At 55.4% G+C, this 20,476-nt stretch overlaps 1 long non-coding RNA gene across 1 annotated transcript; it reads left to right on the forward strand.

The window, feature by feature from the left end:
- The first annotated feature begins 8,182 nt into the window (after positions 1 to 8,182).
- LOC139807572 (uncharacterized) lies at positions 8,183 to 19,941 on the forward strand. The gene is made up of 2 exons (XR_011730615.1): positions 8,183 to 8,223; positions 19,630 to 19,941. It is a non-coding gene; the product is annotated as an uncharacterized lncRNA (long non-coding RNA).
- Positions 19,942 to 20,476: the final 535 nt, after the last annotated feature.

Below are 20,476 nucleotides of genomic sequence, written 5' to 3' on the forward strand. Positions count from 1 at the left end.
TTTTCCTTTTCCTTTTCCTTTTCCTTTTCCTTTTCCTTTTCCTTTTCCTTTTCCTTTTTCCTTTTTCCTTTTCCCCCTCCCCCTCCCCCTCTTCCTCCCTCCCTCCCTCCCTCCCTCCCTCCCTCCCTCCCTCCCTCCCTCCCTCCCTCCCTTCCTTCCCTTCCTTCCCTTCCTTCCCTCCCTCCCTTCCTTCCCTTCCTTCCCTCCCCTCCTTCCCTCCTTCCCTCCTTCCCTCCTTCCCTCCTTCCCTCCTTCCCTCCTTCCCTCCTTCCCTCCTTCCCTCCTTCCCTTCCTCCTTCCTCCCTTCCCTCCCTTCCCTCCCTCCCTTCCCTCCCTCCCTTCCCTCCCTCCCTTCCCTCCCTTCCCTCCCTTCCCTCCCTCCCTTCCCTCCCTTCCCTCCCTTCCCTCCCTCCCTCCCTCCCTCCCTCCCTCCCTCCCTCCCTCCCTCCCTCCCTCCCTCCCTCCTTCCCTCCCTCCCTTCCCTCCCTCCCTTCCCTCCCTCCCTTCCCTCCCTCCCTCCCTCCCTCCCTCCCTTCCTTTCCTCCCTCCCTCCCTCCCTCCTTCCCTCTTTCCCTCCCATCCCTTCCCATCAGATTTCCCCTTTCCCAGCAGAACAACAACATCCAGACCATGCCTGAGGACACATTCTGCAGCAGCCAAGCCCCCGGGCAGATCCGCAGGAGCTGGAGGACATCCGCCTGGATGGGAACCCCATCAACCTCAGCCTCTTCCCCAGTGCCTATTTCTGCCTCCCCCGCCTGCCCACGGGACACTTCTTCTGAGCCCCACGGCCCCAAATTCCCAGACCCCACCGTTCCCCCACCCCAAACCCCTTGGATCCCCCTGCCCCATGGAGAACGTGGGGTCTGGGGAGATGGATTTAACCCCAGCTGAGCCTCTGTGCAGGGGTGAGCTCGTGCTGGGGCAAACAGAGCTGGGGATGGGCAGCTCTAATAAAATGAAGACTTTAAAAATGCCTTCAGTGTCTTGTCCTCAACAGTGAGAGCACCAGAAAGCCCTTACCCAGCACCAGAACCTGCACCAAGAGCCCTGGGTCCAGCAGGAAAGAGTGACTTGCAGGCACTTAAAATATCATCCCAGCTTTTACCACCCAAAAATTACTGCCCAGTGGTGAGATATTTAAAACATAATGTATTCATCCCCTATATTTTTATAGACATGTAACAAACACACATAGCATGAGAGGGATGACACATCCCTGGAGAATCCAAAATCCTCAAGTGAAGCCACTGAGCTCAGCCCCCATCCCCCAGGTCCAGGGTTGCACAGTAAGAGGAAACCTTGCAAGGTCCAGGTTCTCCCCTCTGAGCAGGGTGCAATCCCCACGGGACCCTCCTGCCTGGCTGGCACAGAATCACAGAACTGATCTGGCTGGAAAAGACTTTTAGGATCACTGAGCCCAACCATTATCCCAACCCTGCTGAGTCCAGGGCACAGCATGGGCAGAGCTGACGTGGAGCATCTCTGCCTGCACCACTTCCCTCCCCTTGCCTTTCTTTTCCATTCAGAACCCAACTCAAGCATGGATTGTGTTGATCTGAAAGCCCTTGGTGAATGGGAATTTTGGAGCTCCTCCAGCCTTTCCTTTCAGGCTAGAACTAAAACGCCAGGATTTATCACCAGAGTTGTCATCTCATCCTGGAAACATCTGGATCCATCCCTTGTCCACCTATCCCCAGCTCTCTCCTCCTCCCTTCTGACACCTCCACACTTTCCTTTATCCCTGGTGACCCCAACTGCTCCCATGGGATGAAGGCTCTCTGAAAGCCAGGCTGATCTCCAGCAGGATGGACTTGGCCAACATTTCCCACCAGGCGGCCCCAGCCTTCACCTTCACCCCACTAGATGGCAAAGCAGAGAGTTTGGAAACTCCTGACCTTAACCTGGGGACTGCAAACTCCTTCTCCTGCTCTTTCCCTCCCTTCTGGGGGGGTTGGAACATCTCCTGGAGTGGCCCAGGTGTTGGCTGTTGGCAGGGGAGGGATGAAAAGGAGCTGCAGAGGGGAGAAGGGCTCAGTTTGGGGTGGGAGGAGAGCCAGGGGGGTGGAGGGATGGCTCCTGATGTTGGCTTTGCAGAAACCAAATTTTTTCCAAGAGAAATGGCTCTGGGAGGGGGAAGTTTGCTGGGCAAGGGCTGAGATTCAGCCTTTCTGCTTCATGTTCTGTGGCTCTGGGGTCTTCACACAGCCCTGGGGAAGAAGGAATGGGTTGGGGCACCAGGGATTTGTCATCCCCAAAACCCTGGAGGGGGCTGGGGTGTCTTTGGGATGGGTCTGCTGGGGACTGGGGGTGTCCTTGCTGCTGCCAAGGAGGGGAAAGAAGCTGCCCTGTAGTGCAATGTGGGACCCCCAGCTCCTGCTGCCCCTCCAGGCTCTCCTTGAACACCCCAAGGAGGTCCTGGCCCTCCTCCCCAGGAGGTGACAGTGGGGGTCAGAGGGGCTCTGCTGACCCCCCAGCCCCTGGGACAGCTTGGCCATGGCCCAACCAGCCCCCTGTCACCCGTGGTGGTGGCCGGGCAGGTGGCAATCCTGGCTCTTCTCCATCTCCTGATGGCTGCAGCTCTGCCCAGCTAATCCCTTGGCTTTCACCACCCCGTTTGAAGCCATTTCTGTGGTGGGGGCTTTATGGGCTTGCCCAGCCTGTCCCATGCACGGGAAAGGCCATGGAGCTCTGGTGGGACAGACCTGGGACTCCTGCCAGCCCAGCTGGGGGACAGCACTGGAGCAAGTGGGCAGCTGGGGAAGGGAATTAGCACCAAGCCCACGTCAGAATCTGTGAGCTGGAGCTGTGCAAAGTGTTGCTCTGATCTCAGGAGGGTTTGCTGAGCAACAGCAGGAGCTGCAGGGCTTCAGAGTCACCACTGATGGGCAATGCCGGCAGCCTGGTTGCTGGAGAGAGGTAAATGAGGTGGGAAGGGGGAGCACTGGGGGTGGAGGAGATGAGTGGATGCTCCAGCCTGGTTTGTACCTCCCAAGAGCTTCATCCCCCAGTGCAGAGTGAGCAAGGATGGACAGGGAGGAGCAGACTGCACCGACTTCCCTCCTCTCCTCCTCCTCCTCCCTGTCTGGATCCCTGTCTAGGTCCCCGGCTGGGTCCCTGGCTGGATCCCTGTCTGGGTCCCTGGTTGGATCCCTGTCTGGATCCCTGGTTGGATCCCTGTCTGGGTCCCTGGTTGGATCCCTGTCTGGATCCCTGGCTGGGTCCCTGTCTGGATCCCTCTCTGGGTCCCTGTCTGGATCCCTAGCTGGGTCCCTGGCTGTATCCCTGGTTGGATCCCTGGTTGGATCCCTGGCTGGATCCCTGGGTGGATCCCTGGCTCGGTCTCTGTCTGGATCCCTGTCTGGGTCCCTGGATGGATCCCTGGATGGATCCCTGGTTGTATCCATGGCTGGGTCCCTGGCTGTGCTCTCCCCAGGCTCCGCAGCAGCCAGGCAGAGGGCTCACGTCTCTCTCACGTCTCTCTCACGTCTCTCCTGTCCCCCTCATTCTCCTCCTCGCCTCCTCCCTCCCGGGTGAGCAGCTCCGGGTGTAATTCCCGCAGCTCCCCCCCAGCCCTCTGCCTGCCCAAGGTCACCTTCCTCGCCTGGGCTGGATTTTCACACATTGATTGCTTGGCTCTATCCCAACCCTCGGTGAGCTCCCGGTCTCACGCCAGCTCAGCATCTTGCCTCTCTCCGGGAGAAGCATCTCCATATGGGCCCCCTCCTCCTCCTCTTCCTCCTCCTCCTCCTCCTCCCTGGCCTCCCCCTCCCCCTTCTCCTCCCAGCCCCGGCCACGCATCATTAAACGGCACCAAAAACAGAGACGGGAAAGTCTCCCAGCCCTGGGGAGCTGCAGCCTCCTGGCTCCTCTGGCTCCTGGAGAGCCTGACAGGAGCTTGGGATGATTTAGGAGGAGCTGGGACAGGATGGGAGCTGCCTCTCCATGCTCCTCCTCTGCTCAGCTTCCCTCCTGCAGGTCCTTGCTGTACCCCAGCCCCTCTCCCATCACCCCCCTGCCAGTCCTGCTGCCCCCTCCTCACCCAGATGCCTGCTCAGCTCTCACCAGGATGACCAGGACCTTGCTGCTGTCCCATAGCCACCACCTGGGGACAAAGCCACCCTTTCCTGTCCTTTTGCAGCTTCCCAGCCAGGGGAGCAGAGGGAGCAGGCCTGGGGAGGGCGGGAGCAGAGCAGTGGTGGCTGCAGGTTGGGACCTGGACCAGGAATCAAAATGAGGAGGAAAAGGGATTTTACCTCCCCTGGAACACAGAGAACCTGGGAAAAGGCCACAGGGAGAACTCAGCTCTCCCTGTCTGGGCCAGTGGCTGTGTCCCTGCCAGTCCCTGACTTGTCCCCAGGACAAGCAACCAGTGGATTTATTGGCCCAGTGCAAAATCAATGGCAGGATGGAAAAAGGCCACTGAGCTGTGGATGCTGACAAGCTCCTGGCCTCCTCTGGGCTAGAAATCACCCTTAAACACTGCTGGGGAGGAAGTGCCATGGCCCAGCTTGCTCAGTGAGTGAGGCAGGGATGATAACAGCTTTATTTATAGCACTTCACTGGCTCTTGGCTCCAGGCACTGATTTGTGCTTAGCGTGTGCCATGGGGCAGCTGTTTGTGCAGCCCAAGGCCAGAATGTTCCTGCAGCCCCCCTGAAGCCCTCGCTGAGCTCTCCCCACCCAGCATCAGGCCAAGACTTTGGGCAAGTTCCACGTGTCCCACTCCTTGTCCCCAGCCCAGGACCAGGCTCCCCCCAACAACTCTTTTTTTTTTATTTTTCCTTGCATCTCATCTGGAGAAATCCTGATCTGTGTCTTAGGGTTGCACATCCCTAATACTAATGGAGTAATTAATAGTGGCCACCTGGGGAGGACTGTGCTGCTCCTCAGTTTCCAGCTCTGTCTTTCTTTCTTTAATTTCTTTTTTAATTATTATTATATATTTCGAAGGATCCCAGTGCTGGGATTCATTAGCTGGGAGGGCTGTGGAGATGAAAGCTCTGTCCATGAATTATCACTGAGGTGCAGACAGCTCCCCCAGGCCCCTTCAGCAAAACTCAACAATGGAAATAGAGGAAGGGGGAGGAAAAAAAAAAAAAAAAAGGAAAGAAAAACCAGCTTGGGATTTTCCTCTCCCCATTTTCTACTTCACCACTGGAAAAAAAGAGGAGGAAAAAACAGAGCAAAACGAAGGGAAAGAAGAAGGCACATTCTTTCCTTCTTCACACCCCCCCTCTTCCCTCCCCCAAATTGTGACTGTTGAGCATAAAAATAATCTGTGGGTAACCAGCCCCCTCCCTGCAGCCCCCCGTGGGCTTCCCAAGGGCTGGGGGTGCCTGCAGCCCCCCGGGGCTTTCCCAGCTCTCCTCCTCCACCCTGCCCCAGGGACTCTGCAGCTCCAGGGTGGGAGATGCCACCAGGACACAGTTATTCTTAGCAAAGGTCTTGTCAGCAGGAGCCCTGACGCCTGCCAAGGGCTCTGTGATGGGAGACACATGTCCCCTGGGAGGGGGGAGCCCAGTTTAACCCAGTTCCTGCCGAAGGAAGAGCTCAGAGGGGGCTGATTTTGGGTGGGGAGGGTTTTGCAGGGGTGCTGGAGCTGAGGTGAGGGGAAACTCTGCTGGGAGCATCTCTCAGGTTGGTCTGGAGGGTGCTGGAGCCCCTGGCATGGGAGGTGATGTCCCTATTGCAGGGACTGGGTCACCTCCTTTTGGGGGAGGGTTGGGGAAGCTGCTTGGTGGCTCCCCAAAAATGGGGGTGGGGGTGTTTCCACCCCAGTGCTGCTCCCAGCCAAGGGGCACCAGGATCCTCCAGGTTCTGCAGCCTCCTCTCCAAGGGGACTCTCTGCTCCATCTCCCATCATTGCCTGAGCACACCAAGCAGCCTGACCAGAGAGAAAGGATGAAATGGAGAAAAACCTCAATAATTCAATAATTCTGGCTCACCCATGCTTCCAGCCAGGCTTTTCCAGTGCTACTGGGATGAGAACCAGCATCCTGCTGGGCGTGCAGGTCTCCCCCATTCCCCAGCTCAGGGCTTCCCCACTCCTGGCTTTAAATATTAATTTTTTTTTTTAAGTGACCTGAAGCCAAATGCTTTTAAACATGAGCTGGGTGGCCACAGGTGGCTTTAGGGTTGCTGCATCCCTAAGGAAGAGCTTGGGGTGGCAGCAGCTGGCGTGTTGGTGGGCTGTGGACCCAGAGAAGGAGGAGGAGGAGAGCTGAGCTTGGTGTGCCTGATGGATCACAGCCTTCTAAAATAACCAGCCAGAGCCTGGATCTTCCCTTTCTGTAGGATGTGGAAAGCCTGGAGAGGGGGAAGAGAGAGAAACAGCTTTGAGAGAGCTAAGTGCAACTATTGCTAATTTATGATCAGAGAAATCCACGTTTGAGTTGGAAGATGAGAGGGAAAGGACCTGGTGTTCAGGCAGTGATCAATCTGTTGGATCAGGGGGTTGTGAAAAGGCTTTCCCACAGGGCAAACTCTGGGAACACGGAGTATAATTACCCCAAATTCCAGACTGAGTAATGATTTCTACCTACCTGTCACTCCTCCAGTGCTTTCAGCTGCATGGGGAGGTTCTGCTCTCCCTCACCCCTCCACTGAAGTGCCAAAGCCACTCTGCAGCTCTGCTGAGCTCCTGCTCCAGCTCTGCCTGGGGGAGGGGGGACACTTTCTGGGTAGTTTTGGGGCTCACTGCTGTCCCACCCCACCCCAGAGCTGCCCTTTCACTGCCTTTTCCTGGAGCTGCTGGCTCTGAGCTCTCAGACATCATTTCTGCAACATTTGCACCCAGCAGGGGGGAGGTGGATGGATCAGGATGGGGGGATTTTGGGGGGCTGCTTCCCAGGGGGTCCTTGCAGAGAGGGCAGCACCTTCTCGGGTAGCAGGGACCCACGGGGAGAGCCCCTGCGTGGGGCCAGGGTGTTGAGTTTGTTCTCCCACGGCCGTTCCTGGGGTGGGTGAGACACGGGTGGGGGTTGCAGGGATGCTGGGGACATCCAGCCTGGTGTCTGCTGTCCCTGTCCCCCTGGGGTTCTGTGCCCTGGCAGTGAGGTAAGGGAGGGTTTTGCTGCAGTGGGCCGTGGACAGCTTCTCTAACACTTCCCTGAAGAGCCAGGCAGGTTACCGGGCACATTAGGAGTCCTTGCACATAGCAAATGGATTGCTTGCTCTCTCCAGCTGGCTCTGTCCTTGTCCCCTCCCCATGGCCAGGGCTACCTCCGGTGTCGCCCGGGATGGGTGACTCAGAGCACCCAGGATGTGGGTTCCATCCCCCCCCAGGTCAGGGCTGCGTCTCCACCTGGGATTCCCAGCAGGATGAGCCACCAGCTCCAGGCTGCACCCGGGGGAATCGTGGGTGGAGTGGGTGACAAAAATCTGCAAAGGGCAGCCAGGCAGAGAGGGAGGAAAAAAATTAAATTACCCTGGAGAGAGCAGGGATGGGCTCTGCATCTCAAGTGGCTCCCCAGGAGGTCCGGATGGTCCCTCCCAAGAGGATCTGTGGCTGCCCAGAGCCTCTGTCTGAAGAGGGGGAAGGATGGCACAACCAGCCCAAGTGGAGAAGTGAGGAGCGTTTGGAAAAAGGATTGCTCTGCCTGCAGCAGTGTGGAGCAGCCTGGGGTGGGCTTTGCTCTCCTGGCTCCAGCCCCATCAACAGATTATTCTTCTGATTTATGAGAGGAGAATCAGATCCTGAACAGGCTCTGAAATGTGCTGATCGTGCACTCAAACCTGGACTGGCTCTTGTCCATCCCACAACACTCGTTGTTCAGAACACTCGTGGCACAGAGGGAATGAAGTCCACGGGTGAGGGAAACTGAGGCACGCGGTGAAATGAGCATCTCTCGAGGGCTCAGTGAGCCGTGGGAGAGGACACCACCTCCTTCCACATCTCTGTGGCCTCAGTTTCCTCACCTGACCAGGAAAGTTCCTGCTCAGCATCCCTGGCTCAGCACAGGGATGGAGAACTCCTCAGGGGTTTGGGAACATCGGGGGCTTCGTGGGAGAGAGAGGAGCAGTGGGGGCTGTGGGGCAGGGATGGGGCTGACTTGGTCAGGGCTCCACTCAGCATCTTAAATGCTCCTTTGTCTGCCCAAATGGAAAATTATTCCATATCCCTGCAAACCTCCTGCCCGAGGACATGTGCTGGGGGCTGGGGACAAAGGGACACCTCGGAAGGACAGACAGACAGACAGGGCTGTAGCGGGGCATGTCCTGGGTAAGGAGAAGCAGAGGGAGCCGGGCTCTGTCAGGTCATTAATTAGGTGGTTTTGCCAAGAAGCTAATTAGTCCATCCCCGGGGGGTGGAAAAGTTGGGTTTGTCCTTCCTCGGAGCGGCTGCCGGCCCCGGGTGCTGCTCGGGTGGTTCCGCTGGGCAAACTTGCATGAGAACGCCGCAAAAAAAAAAAAAAAAAAAAAAAAAAGGAAAAAAGAAAAATCTATGGCTCTGCTTATGAATAAATGATCTCTGGGCGGATCGATGCTGCCTGCCCCCTGTACTGCTACCCCAGCACCAGCAGTGGGAGCGCGGGAAGGGCCAAGCGACCTCCTCCCGCAGCATCTCCTGCAGCTCCCCTTGGTCAGATTTTAGTACTTTTTTTTTTTTTTTTTTTTTTCCTTTGCTCCCGGAGCTACTTGAAGCGGGTAATTTCCATGCTGCTTTTTAGAGCGGTGTTGGCAAAAGCCCCCCCCGGCTCCTGGTTCCGTGCTGGAAGGGGTTGGACGGGAGGCAGGCTCAGGGGGGGGGTAATTTCCAATCGACCGGCACAGCTCTGGCTGCTGCAATGGGTCACTCGTCTTGGCAACTGGAATGATTTTGTTGTGGGTTTTTTGGGTTTTGGTGGGGGTTTTTTTTTGGGTTTTTTGTTTGGGTTTTTGTGTGTGTGTGTGGGGGGGTGTTTTTTTTGTTTGGTTTTTTGTTTTTTTGTTTTGGTTTGGTTTTTGTTTTGTTTTTTTGTTTTTTTGGTTTGGTTTGGTTTGGGTTTGGTTTTTTTTTTTTTGGTTTTTTTTTTTGTTTCTTTGTTTGGTTTTTTTGGTTTGGGTTGGGTTTTTTTGTCGGTTTTTTTTGTTTGGTTTTTTGGTTTTTTTGGGGTTTTAATTCTCTCCCCACCATTGCATAAGAAGCTCTCGGCGAGTCACAGGGACTGGGCTGCGAGGTGTGAAAATCACCCGCTCAGGTGCTCCGGGCTTTGCAACTGGCTCCCACCCTTCCTCCCACCCTTTCCCACCCCGATGTCACCGCCAGCACCCTGGCTTGGGGACACTCGGCTCTCCCCCTGCCAGCACCTTCCTCAGCCACCCCGCATCACCTTGAGCCCGGGGTTTATTTTTATCCTCCTCACCCTGCCTGGGTGTTGCTGACCCTTGGGCACCGAGCAGAGCCCTGATAAAAACCTCTGCAGCGTCAGAATCGATAAGCAGTGGTGGCTGGGACCATCGTCAGCCTAATCATCCCCATTAGGGTGACAAACGGGGGGGAGGAGGGGGGAGTGCAGGGCTGTTAATGCCACAAATCTGCTTCGACCCACTGGAGCCACAGCTTTATCCCCACGAGGGACAGGGCCCGTGTTTATCTGATGTTTTCCAGCCCCAGCATCATCCCAGCTTCTGCCCCAGCTTGGGAATTTGGCTTTGCCCCGTGAATTGCTGGAGGGGAGGGGGGGGGAAGGTGTGTGAGTGGTGTCCCCGGTGTAGGAGATGGGCCAGGGCTTGCTGCAGCCAAGGTAATTGCTTTTCTTGCCCCAAAAAGCTCCAAGAAAATGTAAAGACTGAGATTATCGAGCCAGGGAAATTCTTGCTTCGATCCATCTCTGCGAGACAAACGAGCAGGATGGGGATGAGGTGAGGGAGGGGGATGCCACTGGCATTAAAGTGGCTGCCCAGGAGAACCATAAAAATCAATAGGTAATTGTAGCCCCATCGATCCCAGGCTCTGGGGCTGCAGCTCCCTGCTGCTCTCGGATCGGGTTTCACGGTTGTATCCCAGTAGCTGGGGGCATTAAACGATGCCAAACGCTTTCGAGGTGAAAACTAGAGAATTTTTCCTTAAATAAACCCGAAGCAGAGTAGCAGCTGTGAGGCTGGGGGGAAAGGCTTGCTCTGTGTGGGAAGGATGCTATTGCTTCTCTGCTGGGGCTTCCCTGAGAAGCCAGAGTGATGCTCCCTACCCACAGCCACCACTTTGTCACCTCCAAAACACCTAAAAAGCTGCTGGCCAAGTCCTTGGCCATGGAAACAGCTCCGTGGGCACCGTGTGATGGGGTCCAGGGGCTGGGTGATACCTGAAGCCCAGTCCCAGGCAAAGCCAGGTGGTGATTTTTAGACTTTTTTTTTTTTTTTTTTTCCTCCCAGGCTGGAGGTTTGTTGGAACCTGGTGTGTCTGTAGGAAAACCACCAGTTTCAACTGATTTGTGGTTCAACACGTTTTTTTTTTTTAGAGGAGGAAGGGAAGTTTTCCAAATTGTCAGGAGACCCCAGTTTTTCTCAGCAGAGTGTAACCTATTTCTCATGGATTTACTTTCAACATCTTGGAAAATCCCCTTTTGCAAGGGGGCTGAAATCCTGAAAAGGGTTGGGGAGGATCTTGGTGATGGACTGGGATTAACTTGTCCCAGCCTGGGGTCTGGATGTGCAAACTATGTCCTTTTTTCCTTGCTTTTTGAGGATGTTTTTCCTTCTGTGGCAGCAGATCCTTGCTGGAGCCCAGAGAACTGCTCTCCTCTTCCTGGGGAAGCTGGGATGCCTCATCAGTATGCACAGTAGAATAAAATATGTAAATGTGAGATTTATCCTGTTTAATAAACTGGCAGCTTTGTAGATTTTGCACTCCCCTAATGAAATTAATGACTTAATTCCAGATCTTAGCTTTGCCATAGAGGGGGTAGGGGCTCAGCCCATGGATTGCACCCCATGGATTCAGCCCATGGACTGAGGGCAGAGTGAGGGCTTCCTGAATTCCCAGTGGATCCCAGGAGGATCTGGAGCAATCTCTGGCTTGGCTCTGGACCCAAAGAACTCTTCCAGAGCATCCCTCCTCCTCCCCTGCTTTTCCAGGCACAAGAAGGGTTTGAGTTTGGGAAGAAGGAGGTGGAGGTGGGTCTGGAACCCCCAGACAGCTTCAGGATACCCCTGGAAGTTGCATTAACTGCTCAGCTCGGCTTAATGAAATGGTGGCCAAAATCTGACCTGTTTTTCTCTTTGTTATATCTGCTTCTGGATCTCATGCAACTCTTTAATCAAATGTTTCAGTGCCTCTGTAGAGCTGGAAAGGATTTGGAGAATGTGGCTTGGTTGTTTGCGAACTGCTTCAGGCTCCAAGTGTCCTTCAAGGTTTTTTTATTTTTATTTTCCTCCAAGAAGAAAGGGCATCAAAGCCAGTGGCCAGGCTCAGAGGTGTTTGGGGTCGTGTCCTGGAGTGACACAGGGATTTACAGCAAGTTCTGAGGGCACAGAGCAGGGGACATCACCTTCTTGGAGCCTGCAAGGGTTGTGGTGAGGGCTGGGCCCTCTGTAGCTGACTTTGGGTTGGATTTTTGGGGGGGGTTTGGTGTCCAGGTGGATTTCAATGGCTCTGAGTCTGAAACCTGCAATTCTAACAAGACCATAAATGCATCTGGTAGAGAGTCTGTGCTGGGCTGGCAGTGGGCTAGCCAGTTTCCAGCTGGGGAAGGTTTCAGGAGGGTTGGAAGGATGCAGGAAAGAGGCAGGAGCTATTTCAGCTCCTTGTGCCACCCCCTTCCTCCTGCTGCTCCTCTGTGAGTGCTCACAAACGCTTCAGGGGGAGCTGTGCCAGGGATGCTCCCTGCCCCACGTGGGGAAATCCCTTTGCTGCTGAGGTGGGGAAGGAAAAAAAAGAGGAGTGAGGATGAAATAAGTTGGTGGGAGCCATGGGCTGGGTCACTGAGGTGTCTGCCCTGTCCTTCTGCTGCTTTTCAGCAGGGGCTGTGGGGTTGGGTGTGCAGCAGGCTGGCTCCCTGCTGGAAAAGCACCGGTGCTTGCTCCCTGCATCCTTGGGCTCCGGGAAGAGGGTGGAAGCATCCCTGCCCTCGGGGGGCAAGAAGGGGAGGAGTTGGATGTTGGGGGATAAACCCTGGAGAGGAGGGGCAGAGATGCTCAGGGTGCTCGGGATGCAGAAGGGGAAGAGTTTGTTTATGGGTTTTGCAAGGAGCCCGTTGTCCCCCCAAGTGTCCCCCCAGGTGTCCCCCTCCCTCCCGCCTCTGCTGGCAGCCTGGCAAGGCTGGAATTGGCCTCTGGTAGCCACTGGGATACATTCCAGCAGGTGAGGAGGGGCTGAGCAGTGATGCTGAGGCCACTCGGTGTTGTCACCCGTGACGCAGATGTGTCACCATCCCCCGGGGTCCCCGTGGCTTGTGCCAGCCCCCGCTGTCACCACGGTCTCTGGCACCTGGGGCAGGAGCATCTGTGCCCACAGCAGGACCTGGGCATGGAGCCTGGCAGGTCCTGGGAAGGGCTGCAGGAACATCCCGGGCATGGATTTCCCTGCTCAGCCCCAAAGAGCTTGGGGGAGGGGGTGGAGGGGACATCCTGGCTCTGCCTTCCCCCTCAGAACCCCCCAGTCCCAAGGATGCTGAAAGCAGAGTGGTGCTGGGACAAAGCTTGGTGCTCTGTGGGGCTGCCTGGGCAGACAGAGGGACAGACAGAGGGACAGAGGGACAGACAGACAGAGGGACAGACAGAGGGACAGAGGGACAGACAGACAGAGGGACAGAGGGACAGACAGACAGAGGGACAGGCAGAGGGACAGGCAGACAGAGGGACAGACAGACAGAGGGACAGAGGGACAGGCAGAGGGACAGACAGAGACAGACAGAGGAGCAGACAGAGGGGCAGAGGGACAGACAGACAGACAGAGGGACAGTCCTGCCTACAGCCATGGGATGAAGGGAAAGGAGGAAAGAAGGAGCAGAAAGCAAGCAGAAGGACCAGAGGGTGTCATTTTGCCCAACCTATCCTGGAAATCCCACAGAAGAATCAGGGATCCGAAGTTAAAAGCCCAGGACCAGGTCTCAGCTGTGACCCGGGGGGATTCCTGTCACCTTCCCTGTCCCCAGCCCTCCTGGCACCCTCACACACGAGCGTGTCACACCCAGGGACACCCCCAGCCACCTCCTGGTGGGTTTGTGGGGCTTGTCCTGCCAGAGAATCCCTGCTCCAGCCCCAGCTCCAAACACCAGGGCAGATTTTGGCTGGGCAGATGTTGTGGCACAGCTGGGGGGATGCTGCTCCCCCCCTGTCCCCCCCTTCCAGGATCTTCTCCTGCCCACCCCGTGCCCCCCAAACCCTCTGAGCTGAATCCCCAGCAGTTTTTTTAGCCCAGTGCTGGGGGTTTCCCCCAAGACTTTGCTCCTGTTTTTCCCCAGCATCCTCCCTGCAAAAACACTTTCTTAAGGACTCTGGAAGGGAAAAAAAAAAAAAAAAAAAAAAAAAAAAAGAAAGATGAAACAGCCCCCTTGTTCTGCTGCGATGAACTGGCTCTTTTTTCCAGTCACAAGGGTGAGCTGAAGCAAAACTTTCCATAGCGAGCAGGAATAGAAAGAGAGAGAGAAGTAACCAACCCTCCTTTAGAAAAAAAACAAAAAACCAAAAAAAAAGCAGGAAAAAAAAAAAAAACAAAACAGAAAAAAAAAGAAAACAGAAAAAAAAACCCAACCAAACCTCAAAACAAAAAAACCCAGCAAACCAAACCCATCAAAACCAGCAACAAAAACACAAACCAAGAGCACACAAAGCCCGGCAAAGCCCAGCGCTGCCTTTTCCTCCCCCCCCTCCCTCCTTTTGGGAAGAAACCCAAGCCAGTTCGCACAAGTGAGGTTTAAGCAGGAGCAGATGCCGCGTTCCTGGGGCTGGGAGGGGCGAACCGGGGCTGGGAGGGAGGGGGAGGAGATGGAAACCAGATTGCGGCAAATATTTGTGCATTTAATTGCCGGGCCGGGGGTGGGAGGGGTGCTGGGAGCTCTCCTGCCTTCCCTGCCTCGAAATCTGGGGGGTTGGGGGCTTTTATTGCCCTCTTAGTGGGGGGGAGTTTTCTGGCTTGCTTGGTTTTGAGGCTGGAGAGGCAAAAATGTGGTTGAAAAGCTGAAAGTCACTGGGAAAGGGTGGTGAAAAGGGACTGATGGGCATCAGGTGCTGGGGTTTGGGCTGGGAAAGGGGCTGAGAGCTGGAAATGTGCAGAGGGAAAGAGAGGTGCTGAGATCCAGGGGCTTTTGGGGTGCCTGGGGAGGGGTCAGGAACTGCCAGGATGCTGAGCAGGGATCAAAGTGGTGATGTGGTCACCTAAAGATGGGTTCTCTTGGGACACCCTGCAGAGCTCCAAAGAGCTCTTGGGGTCTCCACCCTCAGTTTTTTTAGGATGGGTCCTTGACCTTTGAATTTGGGGGTTTTTTTTTTGGTGCCAATATGACCATTAAGGGCATCCAAAGGAAAAAAAAAAAACAAAAACGACCCAAAGAGGTCAAATTGAGGCCACCTCAGTGGGCAACACAAGCCCAGCCCATGGCTGGCACTGCTCTCTTGACCCATTTGGGCTCCTCAGCCCCGAGAGCCCCCAAGCCTGGAGAAATTCAGTAAGTTTGAGCAAGAGAAAAAAAAAAAAAAAAGAAGTCTGAAGGGAAAATGGGCTATGCAAGCAGTGCTGGGGTCCTGCTGCCCGGATCCACCTGGATCCTCCTGGCTTTCTCAGGTGTCTCCCAGCTTTTGTGATGAACCCGTTCTTCCCAAAACCTTGGCTGGAGGTTCCTCCCATCAGCAGTGCCCCTTGTCCTGCTTCTGCAGGATGATTCACCCTGCACACTCTGCTTATTGCTCCCATTACTCAGCCTGACACAAATTCCTCTTTGACAAAACTCTCTCTGTTTCTCACCAGCCCTCGATGACTCCTGTTCTTAAAATCTGATCCAAGTGATGAGACTTTTCCCTCACCCCCCTCCTGGTAATTTAAAAATTATGCACCTGCTGTTGGGTTTTAGCCCATGAAAGGGAAAAAAAAAATTAAATAGAGCAGCTGTACCTCTCCTGGCTTGTCCCTGAGGGCTCCAGCACCTGGGTGACCCTGTCTGTGAACCCAGTGGGGGTAACAGGGGTGGATCCCCGGCACCAAATCTTTTGGGATGGGTTCAGGAAGAGTGAGATAGTCTGGCTTGAGATGTTTATTTCCAGAGGTTCCCCAAAAACCTGTCCTGGGAGAAACTTTCTTGTTGAAGGTTCCTCTCTGGCCACATCCCCCTGCAAGGATTGGGTTGGGATGCGAGTGGCAGTGAGCTGGGCTCCGCTCCCCAGCAGGATCCGGGAGGGTTTTTTGGTCCTGCTGGGTCAAGAGAGGCTTTGCCTGAGGGATTCTGGCTGGGCACAGCCTTGCCCATCACCTCCAGCTCTCCGGCAGTGGGACCAGCTCCCTCCCAGCTTGGTGGGAGCACTGGGCATGCAGGTTCCTGGAGCGGGTCCCAGCCCTGAGCTCTGGGGACAACAGAGACAGCCTTAAAAGGGGTGACAAGAGCAGAGCGTGGCTCTGGTGAGGCTGGCTCTGAGCACCATGCTGAGAGGAGAGGCAGGGACACTCCAGCACTGACAATTCCCCAAGAATTTCCTCCTTTCAACACCTTTGGGGGGCATCTCCCTGGCTGGAAGTGGGGTGATGTGAGCTGTGTGGAGCAGGGATTGTCCCCAACCCCCCAACCCCACCATCACTCTCAGGGTAAGGAAATGTCCTGGCTGTGACACCAGCACCGGGGATCAGGAATCCCAAATGCTCCCGGGCAGCTTTCTCAGGAAGTTTTGCTGTTGTTTTGCAGAGATGATGAGGGAAAGATGAAAATTCCCCCCCCCCCTCCTCTCAGGGAGCCCCTGCCCTGGGGAAGTGGCACTTGCTGGGAGCTGATTCCTGTTGTTTCTGGAGAGTGGTGCTTCGAGCAAACTATTTATAAACCCAGTTTTCTTTAACTGCTGAAATTGAGCCACAACTTCAGACAAACAGGGGAAAAAAAAAATAAAAAAGAAGAAAAAAAGAAAAAAAAAAGATGTAGGCAAATAAATGCAAAAATAAACATATACAGGCAGCCTATATTTGCAAAGCAACTTGAGATTCTGGGAAGGGTCTGGAGGCACCTCCGGTGGGGTTGGTAAAGGGTCTTCCCAAAAGGCTCCCGGGGGCTGAGGATCAGTGGTGGCACAACCCGTGGGATGGAACCGGTGGGATTTTTGCTGCCCGCCCCAAATCCTGCTGATATTTAAGGCTCTCGTCACCTCTCGTCACCTCTGCCCCCCGGGCAATCACCGTGGTGGGAAATGCCAGGCAGCCTGACCTTTTTCAGCGTGCTCTGCATGGCTCCTGCCCGGAGCCGGGTGGGGAATTTATGGCCCTGCATCACTCAGGTTTTTAGGGGATCATTTATCATCACAGCCTCAAATGCCAGCGGGGTTGGGCGATGCCGGCTGGTCCATCCCATGAGCTGCAGGGCAGGAGCAGAGTGGCACAGGCTGCCCCTTGGTGCTCCTGCATCCCTTGGTGCTCCTGCACCCCTCGGTTCTCCTGCATCCCTTGGTGCTCCTGCATCCCATGGTTCTCCTGCATCCCTTGGTTCTCCTGCATCCCTTGGTGCTCCTGCATCCCTTGGTTCTCCTGCATCCCTTGGTTTTCCTGCATCCCTTGATTCTCCTGCATCCCTTGGTGCTCCTGCATCCCTTGGTGCTCCTGCATCCCATGATTCTCCTGCATCCCTTGGTTCTCCTGCATCCCTTGGTTCTCCTGCATCCCTTGGTTCTCCTGCATCCCTTGGTGCTCCTGCACCCCTCGGTTCTCCTGCATCCCATGGTTCTCCTGCATCCCTTGGTTCTCCTGCATCCCTTGGTTCTCCTGCATCCCTTGGTTCTCCTGCATCCCTTGGTGCTCCTGTACCCCTTGGTTCTCCTGCATCCCATGGTTCTCCTGCATCCCTTGATTCTCCTGCATCCCTTGGTGCTCCTACATCCCATGGTTTTCCTGCATCCCTTGGTTCTCCTACATTCCATGGTTCTCCTCCATCCCTTGGTTTTCCTGCATCCCATGGTTCTCCTGCACCCCTTGGTTCTCCTGCATGCACATGGCACCCAGGGCTCCTTTCAGCCTGGTGGGTGGATGACACCTCCCTTTCCTATCAGCTCTCCACTGTTATTTTCAGCCTCTCTCCAGCTCGTGCTGCCGTGGGACTCACTGGCACGTGCCCACCCGTGGTGTTCCCGCATCTCCCTCCTTCCCATCCCCGTTCTCCCCACCCCAACCCCCCCCAAGCCCACCCCTAAACACATTCATCTCTTTCTGCTGCGGGAGAGAGAGGCTCCGGGAAGCAGGTCCATAAATCACCAGCAACGTTTTGGAAATAAAAAATCATTATTGTGATGAATGAGGTTTTATTTCTCTTTTAAGAGAAGTGATCACCAAGGAGCAGAGTGGGGAAGGGAAGGTGTTGCAGTTTCTATTTTTGACAAGTTAAGGGGGATAAAGCTCATTGCAGGAGAGCTGTTGGAAGGGAGAAGAAATAAGTGTTCACTGAGTAGCTCTTGCTAGGGATGGGAGGAACACGAGTGAAGGCTTCCTGGATCCCACATTAGTGGGATAATGCATGGATGGCACTGCTCAGCCTCCTGCTCCTGCCTTGGAGAGCTTGTGCTGGCCAAGGGTTTGGTGGGGTCTCTACCCACAACAAAAGCTGTCCCTGGTTCCATCTCTGGGTAATTTTCTGCTGGTCCCATCAGCACCCACATCCCTGGGCCCCCGGGCTCAGGTCCTGCTGGCACTGTGGACACTGTGGGCTTGGGGACCAGCTCCTGCCACCAAGGGGAAGCTTGGCACAGAATGACTTCAGGATTTGGCCCCAGGCTCCCGGGGATGGGAGCTTGTATTAACCTGGCAGAAATGATCCAAGTCACAGGGCATTTCCTGGGATTAATGACTGGCTGGGAGGAGTTAATGACTTGAGATGAATCCAGAAATCCCATTTACCCCAAACCTGTGCTGAGTCCCTTTGCGCCAAGGTCAGCAGCAGCGTTTCAAGGCGATTTTCAAAATTATTAATTAGAAGAATAATAAAGAGTGATTATCCTTCCCACCAGCTCAGTTGCTGCGGGCAGGCTCTGGGGGGGGAGAGGAATGGGTGCCCCTCCTGGGAAACCAGTGGGTCAGCTGGGAAGAGGAGCCCTGCCTAGGGACAGGAGGGTGTTGGGGACAGAGACCTCAGCCCCTGCCCGTGGTTTCCAGCCTGGATGGGGATGCTCAGGGGGTGCAGGTTTCAAGGACAGGAGGAACCGTGGGGCAGAGGGAAAGGTTGCTACAGAGTTGTGCCCGGAGGAGATGAGGATCCGGCCTCTCGGCGGTTCTCTCTGGTAAATGTTTTGCGGTTGTCATGGCAACGAGAGAGCCCCGGTTAATCCTTGGGTTTCCTTTATCCAAAGGGAAGAAAGTTCGCAGACCTGACTGCAGGGGTGAGCAGCCCGGCGGGATGCTCTGCCAGCACTCCCACGCCTGTTCACACACACTGCGGAGTAACTGCAGCCCGAATCCATCCCGTGGAGGGGCAAAACCCCTCAATTCTGGTCTCCGTTGCCACCCAGCAGTGGGTGCACCCCAGGGGCTGCAAGGCCTCCCCTTTGCAGGTTATTTATTTGCACCCCCCCTGCCAACATCCCTGCTGCCCCCATCCCGGGTGGGGACATCAGGGCTGAGGTTTGAGCTCTGGATGTTCCCCTGGGCTCAGAGCAGGGGAACAAATGAGGGGTTTGGGGGGGGTGGGTGCAGCCAGGGATGCTGAGGAACCAAAATACACCCTGCTCAAACAGCCAGTGGAAACCAGAGCCTGGGCAAACCCTGCCCTCAGTCTTCACCCTCATCCCAACTGAACAAGATCAGCCCAGGTGGGGACAGATGACAACGTCCTGGGTGCCAGGAGCATCCAGCCCAGCAAGCACCGCTGTCTGCTGGCCAAGAGGATGTCTCCAGCCAGGCAGCTTCTCTCTGTCTAAAGCCAAAGGGGAACTCAGCACTTTCTGAGCAACCGAGAACCGACCCTGCCCAAAATCCTGCTGGAAACCCAGCACCCATCCCCTGCTCCAGCCCGGAGCCTCTGCAGCTCCCGAGCTGCTGATCCCACTCTCACTCCTACTACCGGGAAGTTTTATAGCCACTCACTGTTTGTGATTAATCATTTGGGTTTAATTGCTGCTGGCAGAGGCTCAGCAGGGATTTGATGCCTCTTGGCTGCTTCCCCCAGGTATGTTCCAGGACTGGCTGACTGCAAAGCCCCGAGCAGGAGCAGCCCCGTGCCTGAGCTCAGCAGGGAGCAGCTTTGGGTGGTGTCCATGTCCCCAGTGCTGGCTCAGGAGCCACCATCCTGGTGAAGACCTCGTTATGAGCTCCCTCGAGAATGCAAAATTCGGTCAGAGTGGCCTCAGCTCTCCTGGGGATGATGGGATGGGGGGGAGCAGGGATGCTCTGCACCTCCCCAGAGCTCCCCGGGGGTGATAGGATCAGTTTGGTTGGAAAAGACCTTTAAGATCATCAAGTCCAAGCAGCCTTGTGGCCAAACCTAATATTGAAAAACTGTAATTAAATAGCCATGCCGATTTTTTATTTTTCCAGGTCTGTAGTGTAACTTGTCTGCACTGCCAATGGAATCACTGCTGCTGAGAGCTGGAAGGAGAGGGAGCAGGGGGGAGACCAGGGAGCTGTTAAACATCTTTCAGTGGTGCTGCTGCACACGATGGGAATGAAATGCAAGCAGCAGCCACAGTAAGGAAACGAGAGCCTCCCCTCCAAGCTGCTGGGATGCCCCTGACTCTGTGGACAATGGGGTGCTGGGGTGTCTGTCCCCAGGCTCGAGCTGGTCCCAGCTCTGTGTGGCTCTTTTGTGGGAAACGATGGCATCTGAAAATGGGATTTTGATTCAAACAATGCTCAGGGTGTCAGCTGGGAACTCGACAGAGCTGCTGGCAGCCCCGGGGTGGCCTGATGCACCCCCCTCAGGGACCTGCCCGGTGGTCTCCTGGGGGGTGACAGTGGCCACCAGATGTTTGTCACATTGTGCCTCATCCCACCAGGGCAGGAAGGAACCAGAGGGACAGGGACAATTTGGGCTGGTGCCCTGATGTGGCCCAGAGAACCACGGCCTTGGGCCTCCAAAGCACACAGTGAACACCTTCACCAACAGAAGTGTCCTGGCTGGAGCGGCCTCTCTCTCCCTGGGAGAGTTTTCATAGGGATTAATCTTCCCATGACTGGGAACTTTCATGGGAAAAGCCCGTGCAGCAGCTCTTCCCTGAAGGTTTTTCCTTGCAATGAGAGGTGGAGGGTTTCAAGCTGATTCTGCCCAGGCTTCCCAGCCACATCCATCCGTGTCCCCAGGTGCCACCGTGTCCTTTGCTGTCACAGAGAGCACGACAGCCCAGGACAAGCCTACACCTTGCTTGCACTCTGCTGCTGAATTATT

This window comes from Heliangelus exortis, chromosome 25, assembly GCF_036169615.1.
Source record: "Heliangelus exortis chromosome 25, bHelExo1.hap1, whole genome shotgun sequence".
NCBI lineage: Eukaryota > Metazoa > Chordata > Aves > Apodiformes > Trochilidae > Heliangelus > Heliangelus exortis.